Source organism: Dromiciops gliroides, chromosome 3 (assembly GCF_019393635.1).
Source record: "Dromiciops gliroides isolate mDroGli1 chromosome 3, mDroGli1.pri, whole genome shotgun sequence".
NCBI lineage: Eukaryota > Metazoa > Chordata > Mammalia > Microbiotheria > Microbiotheriidae > Dromiciops > Dromiciops gliroides.
The window spans coordinates 191,090,668-191,106,939 of NC_057863.1; the positions used below are offsets into that span (position 1 = coordinate 191,090,668).

At 35.7% G+C, this 16,272-nt stretch overlaps 1 protein-coding gene and 1 non-coding gene across 2 annotated transcripts in view; both read left to right on the plus strand.

Annotated features, from left to right (window-relative positions):
• ROBO2 (roundabout guidance receptor 2) overlaps window positions 1-16,272 on the plus strand; it is a 788,084-nt gene that overhangs the window by 400,139 nt on the left and 371,673 nt on the right.
• LOC122752101 lies at window positions 13,357-13,463 on the plus strand. Its single transcript, XR_006355901.1, has one exon. It is a non-coding gene; the product is annotated as a U6 spliceosomal RNA (small nuclear RNA).

The following is a 16,272-nucleotide window of genomic DNA, read 5'->3' on the forward strand; positions in this document are numbered from 1 at the left end:
AGGCTTACTTAGTGTACCTGAACATCACCCTGCTACCTTCCATTTCCATGATGTTGTACTGGTTGTTCCTCATGTTTTGTAATGCCCTTAAGAATTACCTTAAATATGAACTGCAGGAGGTTATTTGAGGACTATTTGAGCTGCTAACGTGTTACTTTCTGAGATTACTTTCTACTCTGAATATATCACATATGTCCATAGGTACTTCAATATAGTATTAGCATGTGAACTCCTTTTTAATCATAAATGTATTTTACTATTTTCCAGTTACATTCTTTTCAACAATTGCTTTTAAAAGATTTTTAGTTCAAAATTTTTCTCCCTTCCTCCTTTACATCCCCCTCACCAAGACATAAAGCAATCTGATAAAGGGTATATATGTACAATCCTATTAAACATATGTCTGCATTAGGCATATTGCGAAAGAATCATAACAAAGGGGAAAAAAAACTCAAAAAAGAAAAAAATGTAGAAACAATACGGTTCAATCTTCATTCAGAATCCACAGGTTTTTTTTCTTTTCTTCTGGCTATGGAGAACATTTTCCATCATGAGCCATTTGGAATTGTATTGCAGAGAAGAGCTAAGTCTATCACAGTTGACTGTCACACAATGTTCTTGTTACTGTGTACAATGTTCTCTTGTTCAGCTCACTTTGCTCAGCATCAGTCCAATTAAGTCTTTTCATTTTTTCTTAAATCTTCCTGCTCATCATTTCTTAAAGCACAGTAATATTCCTTTACTTTAATATATGACAACTTGTTCAGCCATTCCCCACTTGATGGGCATTCCCACAATTTCCAATTATTTGCCACCACAAAGAGAGCTACAATAAATATTTTTGTACACGTGGACGTTTTTCCTTTAATATGGTCTCTTTGGGATACGGACCTAGTATTAATATTAAGGAGTCAAAGGGTATCCACAGCCCCATAGCCCTTTGGGTATATTTTAGAACTGTTCTACAGAATGGTTGGGGCCAAAATGGCAGAAAGAAGCCAGGAACTTGCCTGAGCTCTCCCAAGTTTCCCTCAAAAAACAATTAAATCAAGCCTCTAAATGGATTCTGAAACTACAGAACCTACAAAAAGACAGAGAGATACAATCTTCCAATTTGAGATAATTTAGAAGACTTCAGGAAAGATCAGTCTCACTCAAGCAAAAGTAGAGTATAGCACAGCATGGAGGGGGTCTGGGTAAGTCAGAAGAAAGCTCTTGGCCACAGCAGAGCATCTGAGTCCCCTTGATCCTGGCTCAGCAAGCTGGTGGTGCAGCAGGCATACCAGCACCAGCAGAGGGGACAGGCTGCCAGATAGAGGGCCAGCCACAGGATAGGCACAACCAGGCCTGGCCATCCCACTGCCTGGAGCAAGCACAGAAAGCAAGACCAAGGCGGAGAGAAATCAACAAGCCATAGTGGCCTCAGAGAAGAAAGCCAATGACACAGCACCTATTCCCCCAGCACAAGAAGCTTGAAAGAGTGACCCTTGTGGCCCAGGAGCAGACCTCAACTTTAAAAACATAAACTACAATATGAGTGAGAAACAGAAGAAGGTTCTTACCATTGAGAGTTTCTGTGTGGACAAGGAAGAGCAAAAGATAAACTCAGATGAGGACAATACTCTCAAATCGCCTACATGTGAAGCCTCAAGAGGGAAAAATAATTTTTCTCAACACCAAAAAGCATTGTTAGAAGAGCTCAAAAAGGATTTAAAAACTCAATTGATAGAAGTAGAAGAAAAAATGGGGAGAGAAATGGAAGCAGGACAAGAAAATTATGAAAAAAGAAATCAGCAGCTTGGAAAAGGAAGCACACTCCTTGAAAAGTTCATTTGGCCAAATAGAAAAGGAGGTGCAAAAGCTTACTGAAGAAAACAATGCCTAAAAAATTCAGATTAGACAGATGAAAGCTCCAAGAGACACCAGGAATCAGTCAAACAGAATCAAAAGAATAAAAACAATAGAAGAAAATGTGAAATACCTCACTGGAAAGACAACTGACCTGGAAAAAAGATCCAGGAGAGACAATTTGAGAATTATTGGACTACCTGAAAGCCATGATCAGAAGAAGAGTCTAGACACCATATTACAGGAAATTATCAAGGGGAGAACTTCCTTGATATTATAAAATCATCATTGAAATAATCCACTGATCACCTCCTGAAAGAAACCCCAAAAGTAATACTCCAAGGAATATTGTACCCAAATTCCAGAATGATCAGAAGGAGAAAATACTCCAAGCAGCCAAAAAAGAAGCAATTTAAATATCATGGAGCCACAGTCAGGATTGCACAAACCTGGCAGCTTGAACATTAATGAAGCATTAGGCTTGGAATATGATATTCTGGAAGGTAAAGGAGCTTGTTTTGCAACCAAGGATGAACTACTCAGCAAAACTGAATGTTCCTGTTGCACTGGGTGGCACTCTAGCTGGCAGCCTGCCCTCTCATCTGGTGCTGGTGAATCTCACCACTGGCTTACTGCACCACTAGCCTGCCGAGCCAGGATCAAGGGGCCTCAGTTCCTTCCCACTGACTTGACCTGACCCCCTCCATGCTGTGCTGCACTTCTGCCCCCCCCCCCCCGCCTGAGTGAGACTGACCTTTCCTGAAGTCTTTTAAATTTTCTCAGGTTGGAAGATTGTGTCTCTCTGTCTTTTTGTAGGCAGAAAAAATAAATGCATCCTGCTCAGATCATGATGCAATAAAAATTACACGTAATAAAGACCCACAGAAAGGTAGACTGAAAATTATTTGGAAACCAAATAATTTCATCCAAACAACAAATCATGGAAACTATCAATAACTTCATTCAAGAGAATGACAATAATGAGACATCATACCAAACCTTATGGGATGTACCCAAATCAGTTCTTAGGGGAAATTTTATATTTCTAAATGCTTACATGAATAAAATAGAGAAAGGGGAGAAAAATGAATTGTGCATGCAAATTAAAAAGGTAGAAAAAGAACAAATTAAAAATCCCCAAATAAATACTAAATTAGAAATCCTGAAAATTATATGAGAAATTAATAAAATTGAAAGCAAAAATATATAGAGTTCATCAATAATACTAAGAGCTAGTTTTTATGAAAAAATACAATAAAATGGTTAAACCATTGGTTGATTTGAAAAAAAAAAGAAGAAAACCAAATTACCAGTATCAAAAATGAAAGGGGTGGTTTCACCACCAATGAAATAGAAATTAACGCAATAATTAGGAACTGTTTTGCCCAACTGTATGCCAATAAATTTGACAATCTAAATGAAACGGATAAATATTTACAAAAATACAAACTGCCCAGGTTAGCTGAAGAGGAAATAAAATCCTTAATCAAGCCCATATTAGAAAAATAAATTTAACAAGCCAATAATGAATTCACTAAGAAAAATCTTCAGGACCAGATGGGATTACAAGTGAATTCTAACAAACTTTTAAAGAACTCTTTAAAGAACAATTAATTCCAATGTCATACAAATTATTTGGAAGAATACATGAAGGGGTGTTGATACCAAAACCAAGCAGAGCCAAATCAGAGAAAGAAAATTATAGACCAATTTCCCTAATGAATATTGATGCTAAAATCTTAAATAAGATATTAGCAAGGAGATTACAGCAAGTGATCACCAGGATAATACACTGTGACCAGGTGGGATTTATATGAGAAAAGCAGGGCTGGTTCAACATTAGGAAAACTGTCAACATAATCAACCACACCAATAAGAAAAATAACCAAAATTCTCTCAGTAGATTCTCTCAATAGATGAGTGAAAGCTTTTGACAAAATACAGCACCCATTCCTAAAATACACTAGAGAGCTTGTGAATAACTGGAGCTTTCCTTAAAATAATAAGTAGTATCTACTTAAAACCATTAGCAAGCATTATATATAATGCAGATAAGTTAGAGGCATTCCCAATAAGATCAGGGGTAAGACAGGGATGTCCATTATCACCTCTGTTATTCAATATTGTACTAGAAATGTTAGCATTAGCAATCAGAGAAGAAAAGGAATTAAAGGAATCAGAATAGGTAAGGAGGAAACAAAACTATCACTCTTTGCAGATGATATCATGGTACACTTAGAGAATCCTAGAGAATCAACTCAAAAATTACTTGAAACAATTAACAACTTCAGCAAAGTTGCAGGATATTAAATAAATCCACATAAATCATCAGCATTTCTACAAATGATCAACAAAGTCCAGCAGAAAGAGATAGAAAGAGAAATTCCATTTAAAGTAATGGTAGACAATACAAAATGCTTGGGAGTCTACTTTCCAAGAAAAACCTAAGAAGTCTATGAACACAATTATAAAACACTTTTCACACAAATCAAATCAGATCTAAATAATTAGAAAAATATCAATTGCTCATGGTGAGGCTGAGATATAATAATAAAAATGACAATTCTACCTAAAGTAATTTGCTTATTCAATGCCACACCATCAGAGTACCTAAAATTATTTTATAGAGCTAGAAAAAAATCATTAAAAAATTCATCTGGAAAAACAAAAGGTCAAGAACATCTAGGGGACTAATGAAAAAAATTCACAGGAAGGTGGGTTAGCTGTACCAAATCTTCAGCTTTTCTATAAAGTGTCAGTCATCAAAACTATTTGGTACTGGCTAAGCAAGAGAATGGATGATCCATGGAATAGGTTAGGCATATAAGACACAGCAGTAAATGACTTTAGTAATGTATTGTTTGATAAACCCAAAGCCTTCAGCTTCTGAGATAGGAACTCATTATTTGACAAAAATGCTGGGAAAACTGCAAGATAGTACGCAGAAACTAGGTACAGAACAACGTCTTACACCATATACTAAAATAAGGTCAAAATTGGTACATGATTTAGACATAAAAGGGGATACCATAGGAAAATTAGGAGAGGAAGGAATAGTTTACCTCTCAGATCTTTGGAAAGGAGAACACTTTATGATCAAACAAGAGATAGAGAATATTATGAAATGCAAAATGTATGATGTAGTTGATCAACACACAATGTTATTGATATTGTGTACAATGTTCTCCTTGTTCTGAGGTACTACCACTTGCCACCTATCAGAATGGCTAATATGACAAAAAAGGAAAATAATAAATGTTGGAGAATATGTGGAAAAATTGGAACACTAATGCATTGTTGGTGGAGCTGTGAACTTATTCAGCTATTCTGTAGAGCAATTTGGAATTATGCCCAAAGCACTATAAAGCTTTGTCCCAGCAATAACACTATTAGGTCTTTTCCCCAAGGAGATCATAGAAGAGGGAAAAGAACCCACATGTACAAAAATATTTATAACTGCTCTTTTTTGTGGTGGCATGGAATTGGAAATTGAAGGGTTGCCCGTCAATTGGGAAATGGATAAAAAAGTTGTGGTATATGATTGTAATAGAATGCTATTGTGCTGTAAGAAATGATGTGTAGTCTCATTTCAGAGAAACCTGGAAGGACCTACATGAACTGATGCTTAGTAAAGTGAGCAGAACCAAGAGAACATTGTACACAATATCAATAACATTGTGTGTTGATCAACTATCATAGACTTGATTCTTCTCAGCAATATAATGGTCCAACATAGTTCCAAAGAACTAATGATGGAAAATGCTCTCCAAATCCAGAAAAAGAAAAAGAACTGTGGAAGGTAGATTCAGAATGAACCATACTATTTCTATTGTTTTTGTTGTTGTTGTTTTTCTTTTTTGAGGTTTTTCCTTTTTACTCTAATTCTAATTTCACAGCATGACTAATGCAGAAATATCTTTAATGTGATTGTACATATATAACCTATATCAGATTAATTGCTGTCTTGGGTAGGGGAGATGAAGGGGAGGGAGGAAGAAAAATTTTAAACTAGAAATCTTATTAAAAATAAATGTTGAGGGGGCAGCTAGATGGCGCAGTGGTTAAGCACTGGCCCTGGATTCAGGAGTACCTGAGTTCAAGTCCGGCCTCAGACACTTGACACTTACTAGCTGTGTGACCGTGGGCAAGTCACTTTACCCCCATTGCCTGCAAAAAAAAAATAAAAAAAAATAAATGTTGAAAACTATCTCTACATATAACTACAAAATACTTTAATGGGGAAAAAAAAGAATGGGTGGATGAGTTCACAACTCCACCAACAATGCATGAGTGTTCCAATATTTCCATAGCTTCTACAACATTTATTATTTTCTTTTTTTGTCATAGTAGAAAATCTGACATGTCTAATATGTCATGGTAGCTCAGAGTTTTAATTTGCATTTCTCTAATCAATTGTGATTTAGAGCATTTCTTTCATATGGCAAGATGATTTTGATATCTTCATCTGAAAACTGCCTGTTCATATCCTTTGACCATTTCTCAATTGGGGAATGCCTTGAATTTGTATACATTTGATTTAATTCCTTATTTATATTTTAAATGATTTTTTTTGGTTTTTTGTTGTTTGTTTTTTGTTTTTTTTTAGTGAGACAATTGGGGTTAAGTGACTTGCCCAGGGTCACACAGCTAGTAAGTGATAAGTGTCTGAGGCCGGATTTGAACTCAGGTACTCCTGACTCCAGGGCCAGTGCTCTATCCACTGCGCCATCTAGCTGCCCCTTAAATGATTTTTTAAAATCAGAAACACTGGCTATGAAAATTGTTTCCCATCTTTTGGCTTCCCTTCTAATTGTGGCTGCATTGCTTCTGTTTTTACAAATCCATTTTTTAATTTAATGTAATCAAAATTATCCATTTTTCTTTTCATAATAGTCTCTATCTCTTGTTTGGTCAGAAATTCTTCTCCTTTCCATAGATCTCAGACGTAAACTATTCTTTCCTCTCCTAATTTACCTATGATATCACCTCTTATGTCTAAAATCCATGTACCCCTTTTGACCTTATTTTGGTATATGGTGTAAGATTTTGGTCTGTGCTTAGTGTCTACCATACTATCTTCCAGTTTTACCAGCAGTTTTTGTCAAATACTAAGTTTCTATCCCAGAAGCTGGAGTGTTTAGGTTTATCAAACAGTAGATTACTAAAAGTCATTTGCTATTCTGTCTCCTGTGCCTGACCTATTCCATTGATGCACCACTCTATTTCATAGCCATTACCAAATAATTTTGATGACTTCCACATTATAGTATAGCTTAAAATTTGGTACAACTAGCCCACTTTCCCATTCATTTTTTCATTAGTTCTCCTGATATTCTTGATTGTTTTGTTCTTGAAGATGAATTTTGTTATTGTTGTTTCTAGCTCTATAAAATAAATTATTGTTATTCTGATTGATATGGCACTAAATAAGTAAATTAATTTAGGTAAAATTATCAGTTTTATTATATTAGCTCAGCCTATCCATGAGCAATTGATATTTTCCCAATTTTTTAGATGTGGTTTTATTTGTATGAAAACATGTTTTGTAATTGTGTTCATAGTGTTCCTGGGTTTGTCTTGGAAAGTAGACACCCATTGTCTACAATTGCTTTAAATGAAACTTTTCTTTCTATCTCTTGCTGCTTATCTTTGTTGGTCATGTATAGAAATGTTTATGATTTATGTGGATATATTTTATATCCACAAAAATGCACATTTTCTGAAGTTGTTAATTATTTCAAGTAGTTTTTTAGTTGATTCTGTAGTATTCTCTTTCATCTGCTGGGGGATAGGGGCCTATTCACTGGCTTTCTGCTCTGAGGACTTTGTAATTTGTTGATTCCTCATCACCCTAGGCTGGCTAACATCATTGGAATGGATTGGCCTAGTAGTTCCTGTCCAGTGGCTGGTTCTTTAGCTGGCAGTTTGCCCTCTGCCTAGGGCTGTTGGGTCTCACAACTGTTCTGCTGCTCTACCAGCCTGCTAATCCAAGACCAACAGGCTGGTCTGTGCTGTGGCCAAGAGCCTCCAGCTGACTTACCCTAACCCACTCTGTGCACTGTATACTCCTTTTGCCCAAGTGAGACTGAACTTTCCTAAAGTCTTCTAAATTATCTCAAGTTGGAAGATTGTGTCTCCCTCTCTTATTGTATGTTCCATAGTTCCAGCATCTGTTTAGTGGCTTGCTTTAATATTGTTTTTGATAGAAACTTGGGAAAGCTCATCCTGCCTTCTCTATCATCTAGGCTGCACCTCCGGCACGTGAACTCCTAAAGAAAAGGAAGTATCTTTGCCTTTATTTGAATTTCCAATCCTTAGTATAGCATCTGACACATTATAAGTGCTTCAAACAAATGCTTTTTGATTGACATTGTTTTGTAGATAAGACTGTGAAAATCTTTTATGTATAGGTATAACTCTAATAAGGCATTCTGTCATCATCAAGTAATAAATCAAGCTACTGTTTGCTTAGATTTTGAGCTTATATATACTATTCAACCTAATCAAATGGGTTTTATGAAGTAGTATTCTACAAGTAATTATATATTTCTGTTTCTAGCATTTTTAAATATCCCACTGAACTTTCATACCATATAACTATTCTATATAATCCAACTCTCAGCAAATCCAAAAAATGTAAATAACGTGAGGGAAGAACTCCTTACTTGAGAAGAACTGTTGGGAAGATTTCGACCAAAATCATGTTGTCTCTACTACAATAGCCTCAAAATGAATTCATAAATTTAATAATATTGCCCACCCATTTAAAAAATGGAAGAGAATAACATCAGGTACCTTCACAACTAAGACTAAGGAGAAAATTTTTAACCAAATAAAGGATAACAGAGAACTTAAAAGATAATATAAATAATTTTATGTCATATAATTATGATGATTATACAGAAATAAAATCATTAAAGAAATTACTGGAAGATAAAAACATATAAAAATCTTTGGTTCAAATATCACCAATAAAAGTCCAATATAGGGGGCAGCTAGGTAACAAACAACTCTGGGGCCACACCAGTACAGATGCAGCTGATTCCAAAGCTCCCAAGGCCTGTTCCTATTGGGTGGCCTTTCTAGGGTTGCATCTGTACTGGTGTGGGCTGTATGAATGTGTGCTTCACTCTCATCCTGGTACAACAGACCCTTCTTGCCAAATTTCTAAGCTGTCTTTGGCTGGAAAATGATATCACCCCATCCTTTTGTGGGTTCTGCTGCTCCAGGAATTGTGCTATGGCATTATTTGAAGTTATTTGGAGGGGTCCTGGGTAGAGCTCAGGGAAGTCACTCTGCCCCTCCCCAGAGTTGTTTTGACTTGCATCTTTCTAATTAATAGTGAGTTAGAGCAATTTTCTTCATATGGCTATAGCTAGCTTTGATTATTTCAACTGAAAACCCTTCATATCTTTTATCAAGTGGGAAACGGCTCTTATTTTACAAACTTTGACACAGTTCTCAATGTGTTTTAGAAATGAGGCCTTTATCAGACAAATTTCCTTCAAATTTTTTTCACAATTACTATTGCTAACTGAATTTCCCTCCATCCTACTCCCTCCCCATGCCATTTATTGTTTTCTATCTCTTTCTCCCTTTGTATGCTCAAAAGTATTTTGTTTCTGACTGTCCCCTCCCCCAATCTACCCTCCTTTATATCACCTCCCCCTTCCTTTCTCCCTTCCCCTTCTACTTTCCTGTAGGGTAAGATAGATTACTATAACCAGTTGAGTGTATATGTCACTCCCCCTTTGAGCCAATTCTGATCTCTGATGAAAATAAGGTTCATTCACTCCACAACACCTTCCCCATCTTCCCCTCCGCTCCATAAGCTTGTTCTTGCTTCTTTTATGTGATCTACTTCACCCCGTTCTACCTCTCCATTTCCCCTTTTCCCAATATATTCCTCTCACCCTTTCCCATGTAGTCATTTAAAGAGTTTTACCTTTTAATATCCCTCATGATTTCTTTTTCCTGTTTGCCTTTTTATGCTTCTCTAGGATCTTATATTTGAAAGTCAAATTTTCTATTCAACTCAGGTCTTTTCATCAAGAATGCCTAAAAGTTCTCTCTTTCCTTGAATTTCCATTTCCCCCCTCAAGGATTATACTCAATTTTTCTGGGTAGGTGATTCTGGGTTTTAATCCCAGGTCCTTTGCCCTCCAGAATATCATCTTCCATTCCCTCTGGTACTTTAAAATAGAAGCTACTAGATCTTGTGTTATACCAACTGTGGCTACACAATATTTGAATTGTTTCTTTCTGACTACTTGCAATATTTTCTTATTGACCTGGGAGTTCTGGAATTTGGCTACAATATTCCTGTGCATTTTCTTTTTAAGATCTCTTTTAGGAGATGATCAATGTATTCTTTCAATTTCAATTTTACTTTCTGCTTCTAGAATATTAGGGCAATTTTCCATGACAATTTCTTGGAAGATGATGTCTTGGCTCCTTTTTTGATCATAGCTTTCAAGTACTCTAATAATTTTCAAATTCTCTCTTCTGGATCAAAGTCAGTTGTTTTTGAAATAAGATATTTCACATTGTATATATTCTTCAAAAGAAGAATTGCAAGTTGCAAATTACACCATGAAAAAATACTCAAAAAAGAAAAAAGTGCAAATCAAAATAACTTAAGGTTAATCATCAATATAAATGGGATCAGATGCCATTGGAGGGTTTGTTGGAAGATAGGCATGCTGCTGCAAGTCACTGATTAATATAGAATTTCTTATGCATCTACACTGTTCTAGGCACTGTAATTGATGGAATTATGAAGTGCACAGGTTCCACACATAATCTCCAATTGGTTTGAATTTACATTTAGAATTATGTAAATAATAGTGAATCAGCTGTCTATACCTTAAGTTTAAGAATTCCATTAATAGAAATATACCTAAAAGGAAGTAAAAAAATATGCCAAATTATTTTGGCAGCATTCTTTATGGTTATAAAGAACTGGAGCTTGATTTCTGGGGTGGAGCCAAGATTTCAACAGGCTGAAATAATTTTCCAGCCAAAAATGACTTAGAAGATCAGCAAGAGGGGGCTACTGTGCTGGGGCAGCAGTGGAGCCCAACCCCACAGTCATGCTGACACAGATCCAGTCCAAGGTAGGCTGAGCCAGGGAAAGAGACCCCCAGAGCCTATGAATCAGCTACAGCACCAGTGTCATCTGAAACTAAGCTTATGGTCCGGTGACAGGGCTGATTGGTTGGCAGGGGGGAGATTACAGGGTCTCTGCTGGTGATAAGATGGAACTTTGGTGTTTTACCCCTGCTGGGAACCAGGAAGTAGGCTTGAGTAGTAGTGGCCCAGGTGGGGGAAGTGTGCAGGTTCATCAGAGCTAACAAGCACAGAACACAGTTTGCTGTCTGATAAATTAGCAAGTTGGTTTGGGGTTATCTGTGAACCAGGGAACAAGCCAGGCTAGTTAAGAACCTGCTTTTCCTAAAACTGAAACACCGGAGACTCCCTAAAGCTTGGGACAGTGTAGCTGGGAAGTGGGGTCCCACTGTAAGAGGGAATTAAAAGTCAAGTAAAAACTGGCAAGATGATCAAGAAGAAAAAGTTGAGAACAATAGAAAGTTTCTTAGTGACAAGGAACATCAAGGTGCACACTCACAAGAGGATAGCGACATCAGGGCTCATACATCCAAAGATTCCAAGAAAATTATGAATTGGTTTCAGGCCATAGAGGAGCTCTGAAAGGACTTTGAAGACAAAGTAAGAGAGGTAGAGGAAAAAATGAAAAGAGAAATGAGAGTTACTCAGGAATGTCATGAGAAAAAAAATCAGCAGTTCGAAAAGCCAAATGGAAAAGGAGATACAAAAGCTCTCTGAAGAAAATAATTGCCTAAGAATTAGGATTGAACAAATGGAAGCTAGTGACTTTATGAGAAACCAAGACACTTTATTGTGTCCAAATGAATAAAAAAAATAGAAGGCAATGTGAAATATCTCTTTGGAAAAACAGCTGACCAGGAAAATTATCTCCAGGAGACATAATTTGAAAATTATTTGACTACCAGAAAACCATTTTCAAGGAGAGAACTTAGAAATCATCTTCCAGGAAATTGTCAGGGAAAATTGCCCTTATATTCTAGAAGCAGAAGGTAAAATAGAAATTGAAAGAATCCACTAATTACCTCCTGAAAGAAATCACAATTTTAAAACTCCCAGGAATATTATATCCAAATTCCAGAGCTCCCAGGCCAAGGAAAACAAATTCAAGTACTGAGGAGCCACAATCAGGATAGCATGAGATCTAGCAGCTTCTGTATTAAATGATCAGAGGGAATGGAATATGATATTCCAGAGGGCAAAGGAATTGGGATTACAAGTAAGAATCATCTATCCAGCAAAACTGAATATAATCTTTCAGAGGGAAAGTGGGACTTCAATGAAAAAGAGGACTTTCAAATTTGTGATGAAAAAACCTGAACTGAATACAAACTTTGACTTTCAAATACAAGGCCCTATAGAAGCATAAAAATGTAAACAGGAAAAATAAATTAAGAGGGATGTCAAAAGGTTAAATTGTTTACATTCCTATGTGGGAAGATTATAACTCTAACTCAAAATAACTTTCTCAGTATTAGAGCAGATGATAGAAATAAATTTAGAGGGGACAGGTAGGAATTGATTATGAAGGGATGACATCTGTAAAGTATTTATTTTTTGTTTATCCTTTTTTTGTGGTGTGGCCGGAATTGGTTGACATACCTGGGGTTGTGAGTGTTTTGTGTCTGAAGCCAGATTTGGGCTCAGGTCCTCCTGGGTCCATGGTGGGTGCTTTTTACACTGTGTAACCTAGCTGCCCCATGATGACATCTTTGGGGTAAAATTGAGACTTGAGAGGAATGCACTGGCTGAGGGGGAAAGGGAGAGGTAGAATGGGATAAAATCCCATGTGAAAGAAACAAGAAAGGGCTTATGGAATGGGGGGAGAAATTGAGTGGAGCAGTCCAGAAAATGAACCTTACACTCCTCAGAATATGCTCAAAGACTTTAATTTCATCAGAGTTGGGTCAGATAGGAATTAACATACACACCCAATTGGGTGGAGTAATCTATCTAAAATGGGCAGTTAATGAGCCTTACACTCATCATAATTGGGTCAAAGACCTTCATCTCATAAGAGTTGGCTCAGGGAGGGAATAACATACACAGTCAATCACTTGGAGTAATCTATCTATCCCTGCCAGAAAGTAGGCGGAGAAGGGGTAAGGAGGGACAGGTAGAAGAATGGAGGGAATATTGAGGGAGGGAGCAGTCAGAAGTAAATACTTTTTGAGGAGGGACAGGGTGAAAGAAGATAGAAAATGGAGTAAATATGGTAAAGGGAGTAGGATGGAGGAAAACAGTTAACAATAGTGACTCTGAAAAAGAGCAAAGGAAAAAAATTGTACAAAAAAACATTTATAGCAACTTTTGTCGTGGCTAAGAATTGGAAATCAAAGGAATGTCCATCAATTGGGGAATGACTTAGTAAGCCGTGGTATAGTGCTGGCTTCCATAGCACATATACTAAAATTGGAATGATACAGAGAAGATTAGCATGGCCCCTGCACATGGATGACACACAAATTCATAAAGCATTACATATTTTTTGGAAAATAATAAAATACTTTTATTTTTTTAAAAAAAGAGTATATATGAAAAAAATTAAAAACAACAACAACAAAAATAACCAAACAAAAAAATAAGCTGTGGTATATGATTGTAATAGAATATTATTGTGCTACAAGAAGTGACAAGCATGATTATTAAAAAAAAAAGAAACCTGGAAAGACTCAGATGAACTGATATATAGTGAAGTGAGCAGAACCAGGAGAACATTGTGCACAATGACAGCATTATCACTCTAGGACCAATTGTGAATGACAATTACTCTCAGCAATGTAATGATTCAAGACGATTCCAAAGGTCTAATGATGAAATATACTATCCACCTCCAGAGAAAGAACTGATACATGATATTTTGCACTTTCTCTTTTTTACTTGTCTTTTTATGTAAAATGACTAATATGGTAATGTTTAACATAATTGCGCATGTATAACCTATATTGATTGCTTGCTACCTTTGGGAGGGGGAGGGTAGCGAGGGAGGGAATGAGATAGAGATAGAATTTGGAACTCAAAACTTTAAATAAAGAAAGAAATATCAAAAGAGAAAAAAATAAAGAACTGGAAACAAGGTGGGTGCTCACCAATTGGAAGATGGCTGATAATCTAACAATAGTGTGGAATGTTATTGTTTATTATGATGTAATAAATATGAAATATTCAGTGAATTGTAAATAGATTTGTCTAAGGTGATGGAGAGCAAAATAAGTAAAATCAAGGGAACAATGTATACAATGCATATAAGATAAATGAAGGAGTTCAGAAGAGGAAATTGAACTCTGAGCAATAGAAGGAAAAAAACAGTGAATGTTCTAGAGAAGGACTAATGATATATGCCTCCTCCCTCATGGCATAGATGGAGTGCACTAGTAAAATGGATTATCATGCACCTTGTCATAATTAATTATTTTTCTTTGTAATAAGGGAGATGGGTAATGATTTTTATATATTGATGACATCAATGAAACTTTTTGAGAGGGAGAGGGAAGGAGAGAAGAAAATCATAAGATCTATCTTTCTTCTCTTGCCATTTATATTTGATATTGCTGATTTTGACTAAGCTGAATAAAGCTCCACAGTGCTTATTCACTTTTTTGTGAGTTTTTTTTAACAAATATGATAACTCATTTATATAACATTAAAAAAAAAGTTTTACAAAGCATTTTTTTTCTTCAAACTACCTTGTAATGTATTTAGTGCATATATTTTGGTTCTTATTTAATAAAAGATATTTCAGAGACTTTGAAAGGTTGAATTATTTTTCTGTGATTACATAATTTATAAGGTTGGACACAGGAAAGAGATGAGGGATTATAATTCAAGCCTTCTGATCCAAGTCCATCATTCTAACTGTTTCTGTCTGGATATCATAAGCTTCTTCATGTATTTTTTTTAAATTCATCCTCTGCTAAAGATGAAGAGCACAAGCTGTAGTCTAGTCATCTCTTTGCTTCCATATATCCTAAATATTGGAAGAAAAGATGATACAATTTTTTGTTAACTTTTTTCTCACAAGGAAGCCAATTCTCTCATCTCCATCACTCATGTTCCTGAGGACCTGTACTGAGTACAAGTCATTGTTGTATTCTAAGGAATGAAAAATTAAAGATAGTCATTCTCTTCAGGAATATACATTATTCTGCAGGATTTAATGTTTGAGTAGATAAGAAGTTGTAGAGTACTTTTAGGAACAATCAAAGGCAATAGTAATTAAGGGGAGTGAGGATGGGCTTTACAAGAATGTGATTCCTAACAAAAGCTTTGAAGAAAATTAAAGATTTTGATGTGAACAGGATTTAGAGGATTATTCTCCAGTATCATTCTCCACCACAGAATAATAGTATAGATGTAGATAAGGTCCTCTAATGGTGGATCAAGTTATTGATCATCAAAAAATAAAGAAAGTTAAACTTACATTTGCAGACAGTATCAGAACTTAGTGATACTAATTACATAACTTTGCTCCCATTTTGCCCACTCAGAGTGAAACTGCACAAGGCTGGTGATGACGATTTTGTATTTTTAATCACCTCATGATAGAGATAGTAATTTAAGTTCTGTCTCACCTTTGACCTTAGGCAAGTCACTTAACATCTCAGTGATTAAAGAACTAAGACTCTGAGTTGAAGAGAAGGTTCCAAACTGCAATGGTAGAGTTCCCTCACTAGGAATCACAGGTCCAGTCATCATTTCCATCATGGGTGACTATGGCCAAAGTATTAATTATTATTTGATGACATAGTAGGTACTTAATATATTTTTGCTAAATTGAATTATTTGGGACATTAGGAAGACTACTATAATTCGTCAGTTATCTGTTTCCTCTTAGTTCTAATGTGAATTTTTTGTGATTTGGCTATGATATTATATCTCATTGCTATGAAGATGGTAATGAAATCTCAAATAAGGCTATACATTTAGAATAGAAAAATGAGGAACAGATGACTTTCATGAAGAATAAGACTAATATAATTAGATTGAAGAAATGCAAGAATGAGAGCAAAACATGGAAATTTCTATGGATGCAGAGCAATGACACAGTGTAATATTACAATGATCATTTTTGTATTATTTTTGCAAGTTTTCATTTAATAAAGTGAAGACAACAGAAGAAATTTTCTTTAAAAGCCTTCCAAGAAACTACAGACTACAGTAGATTTTTTTTATTTTTAAATTTCGAACATATTTAGAATAATAAAACAAAAATAGCCCTGTTTTTGAGAAAGCTACTATGAGTGTATGTGCCTAAATAAATGGAGGACTTTAAGAAATTCTTGTGTAAACAAAGCGTAA